We start from the raw sequence: 11,765 nt of genomic DNA, 5'->3' as shown, positions 1-11,765 counted from the left end.
TCGCCACTTGTAACGCAATCTGTACTTACGCCAAACCTTTAATGCGTGGAAATCAGGACTGTTGACCTTGGGCAGTGCACTAGGTGTCGGTGTCATCAATTTCACCCCGATGTTTAACCCAGAATCACAGTTTCTCTAAAAATAGGTTACAAGAAATCAAATGTATCCCAAATACCTGTATCCTGTCAGAAGCTAGTTTCGTAAAGGAGATTGGTAGTAGCTGCTCCACCACAGGAACAATAAGGCTTCCAGCACACAATGGACACCACACTTACTTAACATAAACACATTTATTAGACACAATTTTAAATAATAAACCCCTTTTTTTTGTAGTGTCTTTCCACTCAGTGTCATAAGAAAAATAAAATAAATAAATAAAAACAAATATGTATCCTTTAAGGTCCTTTGGCCAAAAGAAAATCACCTGAGCTCAGGGAAAAATAAAGCGCATCGTTGGGGCCCTTTGAATTGTTCCTACCGCTCTGTTGGAACGGTGTAGCATCCAATAATAGCATCCAGCAACGACCATCTATTTGCCAGGACGGTTCGGCAGAGTCATCAGATGAGGACTTCCACAAGGCAGTTCATCCAGTAGGATCCAGGGCACCAAAAGGGCAAACAAACCAGCCAGAGGAGTTCGTGTAATGGCGAATGCTGTCGGACTCAGCTCCGCTTCACGTTTGTAACTGCTACAAGACTTTTTCCCGAATTTCCAGCTCGTAGAGGGCACGAGAGCAGCATGCGCCTCATCGGACGAACGGAAGGAAAAACTCTGTAGCTGGACTAGAGAGTGGCTATGCGCACGGCACAGTGGTGCGTTCAGTGACCACAAATAATCAGAAATCCCATACTCAAACAATGATCTGGGTTACATTTAGATCACCTTTGTGGCACCGAAACAGCTCTGACCTGTTGTGTGGTGTTCGGCACGGTGGCACAGGCGATGGCTTCTAAAGTACCTGTGAGTTTCAAGAATGGCGCCTCCATTGATCTGGCTTGCATCCAGGAGATGCCAAATTGAACTGGGAGGTCTAGAGTCTGGATCAGGGCCTCAGACGTTTCCATCGCCACTGACGAGTGAAGCTCTCACGGGCGGTCTGGTTAGTCTGTAATAATATTGAGGAAAGTGATACATGTCTAAGTAAAATGCAGAAACCTGAGAGAAACCAAGGTTTTCCAGCAAAACATTGGATCGTTCACTTTGTCAGTGGTTTTAATGCTGTGGCGAATCTGTGTATTCATACATTTTTTCATGTTTCACCACGTTGTGCTTTGGTTCCAAAGTCATATCATTACCAGCTGCTAAAAATAAATATAGGAAATTATAGAAATTGCATACACCTTGTGATTTCTGTGCAGATAAGCACTGAGACAGTTTAAGGACATGTTTTGCTTTACAGTGCAAGCCATCTGCCACAGTGATTTCTCAAAGCATCATTTAAGTCTCTCCTCAGTCTTTTCAAATTCTCTGTGCTGTATTGTGTCGTAGCAGAGAAACGACAGCACAGCTCCATTTGCTACTTCAGAGAGAACTACATCAGTCTTCTGTTGATGCCTCCGCAAGGATTAGAACTGAGGGAACAATTTCCCCTAAAGGACCCATGCTGTTTTCCCACAAGGAAGATAATAGATGCAGGCAAAACGTTAGGAATTCTTCATTCCTCCTGCAGACAGCTGTGCTGGTTCCAAACAGCTAGGCAGCCAGTTAGATTGCTTGTAGCCTGGGACAGGTGGTGTGTCTTTTGGCGTTTGACTGCCACATCACTGAAGTGAGGCAGTAAGTGTGCTTTTTTTCCCCCCAAAGAAGGGCAAAGTTCTCAGTCATACTGCTCTGACTTGTGCCTCCCAAAGGACTTCATCCCAAAAACGCTCCATATACTGAAGAGAACCAATTCAGCGTTTTCTTTGGAATTCAGTAATTCCAAAGAAAACAAATATGAAAATAAAGCGTGGATTCAGGAGCCTCTGTTTGCCTTATTGATCGTTATTGTTGTAATTTTTTTTAGTTTTTCAAAGCTTTCCTTTCAAAGATGTAGAAATCGCTTGGGGAACAGAAATGATCAAATTCATTATTTAACATATGTGATTGTATATGTCTTTGGACTGTGGGAGTAAGCCCGACAACCCATGCAAACATGGGGAGAACATGCAAACTCCACACTGAACAGCCAGATGGCGGATTCAAACCCAGGAGCTTCTTGCTGTGAGGCAACACTGCAAACCACCACTCCACTGTGCTGCCGTGCTGCAGTCTTTTAAACAGCAAAAATTTTAAAAAAGTAATTTTGAAGCAAATTTAGCATACTGAATTGGTATTTAAAATTTTCATGACATGTAATGAGCAAACTAACAATTATAATACATGATAAGCATTGAACAAGAGTGATAAAAACTCTTCAATGACAAAAATAAAATGAATAATTCTAAGGACTGGTGCCATGTCCCTCCAGGGCCCTGATCTGGGTCCGTCTTAGCTCAGGTTAAAACAACAGAGACAAAGTAAATCCCCACAACAACTGTGGGCGTTTTTTCTGGATGCCTCGGACACAACCTCTCAGGTGAGAAGGATTAAAGATGTGGAGCGAGAGGAAACCAGTGTCCATGTGCAAGAAGCACCAAATTGCCAAGAGCAAAACTCGGGCCCTGCAAATGAACTCACAGAGTTCAGCTGATGTCAGATTAGCTAAATTTGGTTAATTGTTGCTCTGGCCCCAATTTAACAGCAGCCCAATGTGGTGAGAGATTTAATGACATAAGAAGGAGAGCCAGAAATAGGCTGGCAGTAAATTGTAGGGCAGTTGGGTGTGGGGTGCCTCACAAAAGCATCAGCACTAATGTCCCTACCCTGAGGATTTAGAGGTTGTTTAAGTAATGCAATTCATCATGTAAGAAATTCCACAATAGCTACAGTAATCATGTTATATACATACTGGGTAAATATCTGATGTTAAGATTAAGACCACTTGGCAGGTAACAGGATATGCGGTGCTAAAACAACCTAAGAGAGTGAACAAAAACATTTTAGACATCTATCAAAAAACTCAAAAAACCCAAACAAACATAAAAATGACCAAATTTCCCTTTTATATCCAAATCAGAGCAGACACACTGGGCTTTTCTGAGAAGTCAGACAATTAATTAAGCAAAAATTATTTTAAAAATTATTTTCTGTACCTTCTACAAAATGCCTTATGTAGATGAGTTAGAGAAACACCATGAGCAGCTGTCTAACTGTGCAACATACATCCTCTTTTTTGCACAAATCTGTTTCCAAGTTTGTGTTTCTTCTGACCCGATGCAGTTTTTTTGCACCATCTTTTCAAGATTCTTATACTCATAACCAAACTGTTTAGGTCAGGGGTGGGCAACTCCGGGCTTCGAGGGCCGGTGTCTTGCAGGTTTTAGATGTCACCCTGGGTCAACACACCTGAATCATATGATTAGTTCATTACCAGGCCTCTGGAGAACTTCAAGACATGTTGAGGAGGCAATTTAGCCATTTAAATCAGCTGTGTTGGATCAAGGACACATCTAAAACCTGCAGGACACCGGCTCTCGAGGCCTGGAGTTGCCCACCCCTGGTTTAGGTGCTAAAACAGAAATAATTTCCTTGTACATAAAACCAATTCTGAAGTACAGTTTTAATAATACTCACGCTTACAAGACATGTTTTAGAGGGATTTAATCTCCAGATGTCGACTTTATTCTCAAAATATAATTTTGATTTTAATATCAAAATTTCAATTTTATTCTCAAAATGACTGATAATATTTTCCTTTTTTTGAGGAAAAAAAAAGCAGTGTTTCTCTATCCTTAACAAAGAGCCCACCAAATTAATGATAACTAAGTGAACATTTTTCTAAAATATAAGCACATATTAATTACACCTGCTGTATTTCAGTGTGCTTTCTCAGCTAATCACTGTCCAGCACCAATAAACAGTGTTATTATTAGACATTACTATTAATGGCAAAGATGTCAACATTTGTTTGTTTTAGACCACTCCGTTTGTTGCCCCACTGAGATACTTTAAGTGCAGTCTTCTTCTTCCAAAGCTTCAGCTGCATTTCAAAGAGAACTGGAACTCAGAGCTGGTTCACTTACCACCAGCAATCTGTGGACATAAAACATCTTAAGTGCAAGTACAAAGCAACTACTCTAACTATATGTTAGTATTTGAAGATTTCTCAGAGTTAGAAAACCCAAATGACTCATGCTAACAAAAAAACAAAACAACAACAAAAAACAAACAGGGATGTAGTTTTAATTTTCTAATATAGTCAGAGCCATGCACATAGCCTGCGAGTTTCTGTCTCTAGTGAGAAAAGAATGGTTGTTCTATTGAACATAGGACAATCATTATCCTATATTAAGAACCCTCACACAAGCTAATTACATAAGAAATGAGAGATGATCTCAAGAGAGAGACTTTAACTGCAAAATGTTAGTCTCGTGGCTTTTTGGTCTCCCTCTGTTCCTCTGTTTTCCTTTTGTCTCTTCTTATGTTTCCCTGCCTGTCTTGTTGTTTCTCTGTGTGAGTCATAGACATGGCATTCCCTTCACCTCCCCAGCATCCATCATCATCTCATCACGAGCACTATAGCTATCACTAGCTACTACATCATTCTGGCTTTCTTGCTGTTGGTAGCTATGTTCGGCCTATTTTCCCTAGTTCACTTACATTAGCACCTCATTTTGTTTTATTTTACTAATTTTTTATTAACAATTTTTGTTCTTCAGTGTTCAGATTACTTTACATGCCACTTTGCTGCCCAGCCACGTTTCACCTTCTCTCCATTTGCCTGGCTGCCCACTCCCAAGTTTCCACTCCTCTGCTTAACCACAGCTTCATTCAAATGCTTGCCGACTCTCACTGTCTGCCACAGCCATCAGCCACCGGTATGTAGCTACAAGCTCTGCCAGGCATGCTGCTCCATTCCCTGATTGCTCCTTCTCTATAGATCTAGGCTGGTTTCAGCTACGGGCAGGAGTTAAGAAAAATCATTTAGTTTTTGCTCACCCAATGAAAAAGTTAGCCCAGAAAATAGCAGTACTGTTGTCATCCTCTGATGGGGTTGGCATCCTACAGCCTGCCCCTAATGTTGCCCACAGCACACGCTTCTTTCTTAACATGATCAGAGGTACAAATACACAGAGGTGCAAAGCTGACCGCTGTGGCTCTCAGAGCGTGCGGAGATGAAGGGGCGTTCACAACCATGCACTCTGAGCAAGGCAACAAGTAAACCACATACGCACACAGGTAGCTCCAGCGTGTTTGGAAAAACAAAGAAAAAGAAAAACAGAGTCCCACCTTCTTTAAAATGTGTAGATGACTCATAATGTTGTTTGTGTTATTTTTATCCCTAACATAAAGTCAGGCTTTCTGTGTAGTTCCAGGTTACCTGTTGCAGCAGCTTTTATGCTGGTAAAATGCGTCGTGATGCTCCCTCTCTCCCACACATTTAACGTAACGTCATAAACTGATGTGTTTTGCCACGGTTATGGTTGGGGAAAACAGCCATTACTTTGAATTGCTTCTGAATTTTCTTTTCCTTTTTGCATCTTTTCTAAGTGGCTGCGGGGAAACTGAGAGAGAGCCTGCCACTAGGTGTGCGGGGGCATACACGGTGCTTGTGATATTCTTGCCTTGAATGAGGAGACTAACCATGAAAATAAACTCCTTATCTAATGGGCACTTTTATTTTACCTGTGAGGACATACGTATGTATAGATTTTTAAACTAAAGAGAGAGAGAGAGAGGTTTTTTTGGTGGCAACTACTCTTTACCTGTCTTCATCCTGCACAAGCTTAACATCCTAAAACTGGCCCTGCTATGGATCCATCTCATATTCACCTGCATCCACTCTGTGTACTCATGTGTTCTGCTTTTAGAAAGGCAAATGCAGTGATATTTACAGATATTTACGGTACGTTCAAAGACTCACAGTGTTTGGTAGGTGATGTCCTTCAGGCTTTTATATCTCAATTTTATTCAAGATTTCAGATGCCATTCCTTGTCTACATTGGGAGATCTATTGATGTTAACACATTTTGATTGAATAGTGTAACATCACAGGAGTCCATATGTGAACTGTTGCTGTGAGATACGAATGCTGCACAAGCACCGCAGGGTGGAAGTCAATATTTCTGCAAGGCTATGCTTTTGATTTTGTTTTACACCATGCGGGGAGAGCTACGATATTCCAAGTTTTGAATGTTTGGACAGAGTTTCATCAGATGGACTTATATATGCTTTTGGTATTATTTTCAAATGCTTAATTGATTCTGTGGAAAAATCCGTCAGATGATAAAAAGTCATATCAGAATTTCATTTGTTTCAGGAAGTAGGCTACAGATGCTGATCTTGAACATGGTTCGGCTAAAGAGAAAGTAGAGACATACTGCCATAATGAAGTGGAGTAGAGTGAAAGAGGTTGGAATGACAAGTCTGTCAGATGCCAAAGAAGCCACAGCTATACAGTGGCATGCTCTAACATACAGTAATGCCCTCAAAGAAAAGAAGCGAGGCCTTGTGCCATCGCTGCTTACTCATTAGGAGCCTATAGGGAGTCTCCATTGTTGCTTAGGGGTAATGTGATCTGGTAAACAAAGGTATAGGCTATAAAGCATCTATGTCCTCTCCCCAGGGAAGATGGGTAAGAGAGAAAGAGGGATAAAACAGCCCTGCAGAGAACTGAAGAATGTGTTTTAATACTTGAAAGTCAAACTGAACATCAGCGATAGACAATCAGATCTGACCATCAGCAATCCATCTTGCAGATTTCGCCTGCAGTGGAAAGGTTGCTATATAGCAGTGCATAGTATAGGTGCTGTCTATGGTTTATATTTATCACTCAGTGCTTGCTTATGTAGTATTTGCAAGCACATGGCATGCATTTTTATGACTGTTCTGATTAATGTTATGCTATTCTGGCATTTTACAGAAACATCAACACACCGTCTGCTGAGTTAAAGGCATGATATGGGAGAAAATGTGCTGTATGGAAATGTGTGTGCAAGTGCAAGCGTGCCGTCATGACTGCACAGTAGACATTAATTACAAGAGACTTCAAAAGATTTTAAAAAAGACTGTGGCAGTGTCCTCTAGTGGCCAAAGCTATTATGACCAGAGAAATGGAGCAATAACAGAGTTCACCTAGCTGTAAGAGGAGGGGTTCTAAAAGTTTTGATGACTGAGTGCTGCTTTCAAAAGTCAGAGTGTGATTGATGGCACAACACAAACGTTTAGTTAGTGTGTGTAATGTCTCGATTCAGCAGATGGTATAGTACATCTTTAGTATATATGAGATGATTTTTGTTCTGATTTAAGGAATCGTTAAACTTGATTAGACATTTCACTTTTTCATACCCTTGAAATTTATCAGTCCTAGAGGTGAGGTGGAGGCAGATGATCTGTTGTGGCGATCCCTACAGGGAACAGGAGAGGAAGAAGTTTAGTCTGCCTGGAGTTAAAAGAGTAGTATGAAATGAACTGTGTACACAGGTACAATAGATCAGTCTATCAATGTCACCTGCACATGGCACACAGATTACAGCCAGCAGGCTATGGCTGCACTTTGAGAACCCCGTCTGACGACCCACAGAGTTTGTGCAAGGTCTGGGTTGATGGGTAGGTCAACAATTCGGTGGATTTTAACTAGAGATGGACCGATCCGATATTATGTATCGGTATCGGTCCGATACTGACCTAAATTACTGGATCGGATATCGGAGAAAAATAAAAAATGTAATCAGATCCATTAAATATCACGAAAGCACCTCACAAAACTTGCAACACGCCGTAACTCACCTCAGAACGACGTTAGCAGTCGGAGCAGTATGCATCACGTGATAGAGCAGCTGTGGCATGCAGGACCTGTCGGTGGTCTGGATAGCATGTGGAGCTTCGCTAGCAACCTGGCATTTCATCTCCGACAAAGTTATCCCCGAGAGAAGTAAAGCAAGTGTGTAAGTCCATCTCTGAATGTTTGTAAAGCATTCCTGCGTTAATCTTAACAAGCGACTGCCTCTCGCTCTCCGGCTGCTACTTCAATCGTGAAACTGCTTAAATCAGCTGATCGGCTTTTCTGTCGCGAGTCTGTCTCTCGTTTGTTTTTGGTCCACTTTGCGCCAGAAAGAGCAAACCAGCAGCTGAACAACAGTAGCACGTTTAAGCTTGATAAGCTGTTGTTAGAATTTATTTAATATTAATTTCTACACCAGGATCTTTTTCTAGGTAGCTGACGGCTGGTAACTGTGCAGGGGCGGATCTAGCAAAGTTTAGCCAGGGGGGCCGATAGGGCATGAACAGGGAAAAGGGGGCACAAAGACATACTTTTCTTTCTTATTCTCATTTAAAATGTCTAGCTTTTAATAAATAATTATCTGACACCCAAAGTTTTAATTTGATGTAAAATGAATAGAAGTCAATTACTGTATATAGTGACTATTAAGTCTAATATATATACCCTAGTAAGCTATAGTACTTTTTACTTTGGGAAGGTACCATCTGTGCAGTCTGCAATTTTGTTGAAGAAAGATGTTGAATCTATTTAATATTTCTTGAAAAATAATTGATTTCTGTGCATTTTTTTTCACACTGCATCAAATTAAGGTTGATTACGTCGATTAAGCATCATGAGGTGGAGCGTGAGGGGTGGTTCCCTATTTTTTATTTATTTAATTTTGTTGTTGCTGGGAGTTGGAACCCTATTAGTTAGGTTGCTTAATATTTACGCTAAGTACTCTTTAAAATACCAGAATAGGGAGGATGGTGTAGGTCTAAGTTTATTAGATTGATCAGTATTGCTGAACTATGAAATATTTTTTTTGTATACAGGTATAACAGAATAGCTTTAGTGTAGTTGTTGTTTTAAACTTGAGTATGAACTTGCAGACTTGCAAAATGCAGCAAGATATTTTAAAAAACAGTTTTGTTGATTAAAAAACACTATATCGGATTCATATCGGTATCGGCAGATATCCAAATTTATGATATCGGTATCGGTATCGGACATAAAAAAGTGGTATCGTGCCATCTCTAATTTTAACACAGGAATCTGTTGGCTGTTTTAACTGTTGCTGTCTTCTGTTTCAAATAGTTTCAAAGGTCAGAATTTCTTTTGATCGCCACTGCTCTGTAACCTTTACCAAGTGATTCATTCTTCTAACAATTATGGAAAAGATTCATGGTGTTCCAGCAGGCTCGATAAAGTTGTTTTTGTTTCCAAACCAAACCGTGTAACTAAGCGACATTAAATTTCTAGACTTGCTTAAAATGAACAAATGTATAGTCAAAAGAGTTGTTTCAATTAAATGTATGTGAGACTAAACTGAAGAAAGCCATGCCAAGTTGACACCATGTCAGAGTTATTGTATTTTCACATAAAAAGCCTCTTAAAACAGCACAATTTCTAGTGCTTGAAAACTTTGAAAATACACAAATATGCATGCCTATGGATGACACGAGCTAAAGACTGCTCTTTGTGTAATTAACTCAGATTTAATGAGACTAGCAGCGCACAATGTTTTAATCCCCACATGACCTATAGCTATACAACTGCAGAGAAACACAAAGGAGTGTTTGTGATCACACAGACACTCGTGATAAGGCATTCATTTAGGAATCTTGTGACATAAACACGGCTGTAGTTGAATTTAGTTTTCTCATAGAAATATGAACATTTGAGTTGATGTCTGTAAAAAAAATGTTTCACAAAAAGTATCATCAGGCTTTTTTTCATCACTCTAAAACCCATTATCTCTTTTTTTAGGTTTTATAGCATAAATATGGGTAATAATAATAATAATAATAATAATAATGGATACTTTATTGATCCCCATGGGGAAATTACTTGTTTTTCTCTGCATTTGACCCATTCACTCAGTGAAGCAGTGGGCAGCCCACTAAGCAGGCGCCCGGGGAGCAGTGTGTAGGGACGGTACCTTGCTCAGGGGTACCTCAGGGTAGCCGTTAAGTGGATTCGAACCGCCGACCTTCCGATCATGGGGCGACCACTTTACCTACTGAGCTATCCCTAAATGTGAACACGTGGACAATGCTTGTTTGCATTTGCAACCATTGTCCATTAACCTGGGATGTCACCACTTTCTCAATGATAGGATTGATATGCTAATTATGCGCAGGGCTCTAATTAATAAGAAAGTCTAAAAATCAAAGGAAGAACTAACAGAAGATAATTCAGAGTCATGTGCCACTGCTAAAACACCCATCATTCCATTAACAAAAGTGTTTATGAGGGGGATGATAATTACTTGACCAATTAAGTTAATTAGCAAAATAGGTGTGGTGCAAGAGTGTCAGTGTGCTGTGTGCAGCTGCTCATGATACTGGTACAACGTGCAAAAGAATGGCTCCGCACAACCAGGAAATTCTTGTTACTGTTCAAGTCAAGGCTTTAATGTTTAATTAATGCCCTTATGCTCCAGCCTGCTTAATGCCTTCACCACTAAACTGGCAAATGCTAATTCATGAAAATATTACCCTGAGGCGAAAATATGCACAAACATACGAAAAGGAAAAAGTGCTGCAGAGAAATGATTCACAAAGCAAACTGGGTGTGGAATCCCAGTCTGATTTAATTTTCTTTGACTGAGAAACGATTGTCATTCATGGCAAAGGCTTTTCATTTCCATTTATACAAACCTCTGTTTGATTTATGGCCGTTGGTTTATCTTCTGCCTGCAAATAGCAAAGCACTCCATGGTTGCAAGCCTGTTATTCAGTGTGTTGGGATGCTAGAGCTGAGCCAGTCTACGGTCACGTGGAAAGAAAGAAAGAGTTGCATAAAATTAGGTTGAATTATTGATATAACTTCCAGGTCAAAACTAAATTAATATATTGTATGCCATATACAATGAAGTCCATAGATTTTTTTCAGTCAAAGTTTTTTAGTTTTGCTGCCATACACCACCTCAGTGGAATTTAAATAAAAATAATTAAGATCTGATCGAAGTCCAAACTTTAGTTTTAGTTCAAATTTAACAAAAAATGTAAGTTAGAGACTGATGTAAACATTTATTGCCCCATTTTTAATAAATTACTTTTGTTTGACAAACAAATCATCAAAAACAAAACTGACTTATATTTAAATATAAGAGTTGTTTTTTAATATTTGGATGCAAAACCTTCAGTCAATGACATCAGCAACTGCTGCCAGGCCTCTACTGCAGCCACCTTGAGTTGCTGCTTGTTTGTGGGTCTCTCTGCCTCTAGTTTTGTCTTCAGTGACTGAAAAGCTGCTCTGTTGGACTGAGATCAGGTGACTGACTTGGCCATTGAAGAATATCCCATTTCTTTGGCTTGGACTGTTTTTCACTGTGCTTTGGGTCATTATCCATTTGTACTGTGAAGTGCTATCCAACAAGTTTTGCAGCATTTGGCTGAATCTAAGCAGAGATATAGCCCTGTACACTTTAGATTTACTCCTGCTACTTCTATCAGCAGTCACATCATCAATAAACACTAGTGACCCAGTTCCACTGGCAGTTATACATGCCCATGCCATAATATTTCTTCCTCTGTGTTTGACAGATGATGTGGTGGGCTTCAGATCGTGAGCTGTTCCTTTCATTCTCCATGCTTTTCTCTTTCCATCACCTTAGTACAAGTTAATCTTGGTTTTAAAGATTTTTTTTCCCCCAGAACTGTGGGGACTCTTTATACATGTTTACTTACAAATTCTAATCTGACCTTCGTGTTCTTGAGGTGGTTTGTGCCTCATTTTTTATATATAAATTCAGCC

The sequence above is a fragment of the Diplotaxodon limnothrissa genome, linkage group LG10, assembly GCF_057381915.1.
Source record: "Diplotaxodon limnothrissa isolate DT_005_m linkage group LG10, D_limnothrissa_male_GT1.1, whole genome shotgun sequence".
NCBI lineage: Eukaryota > Metazoa > Chordata > Actinopteri > Cichliformes > Cichlidae > Diplotaxodon > Diplotaxodon limnothrissa.
The sequence above is the reverse complement of the archived record's forward strand: the minus strand, read 5'-3'. Positions refer to the sequence as shown.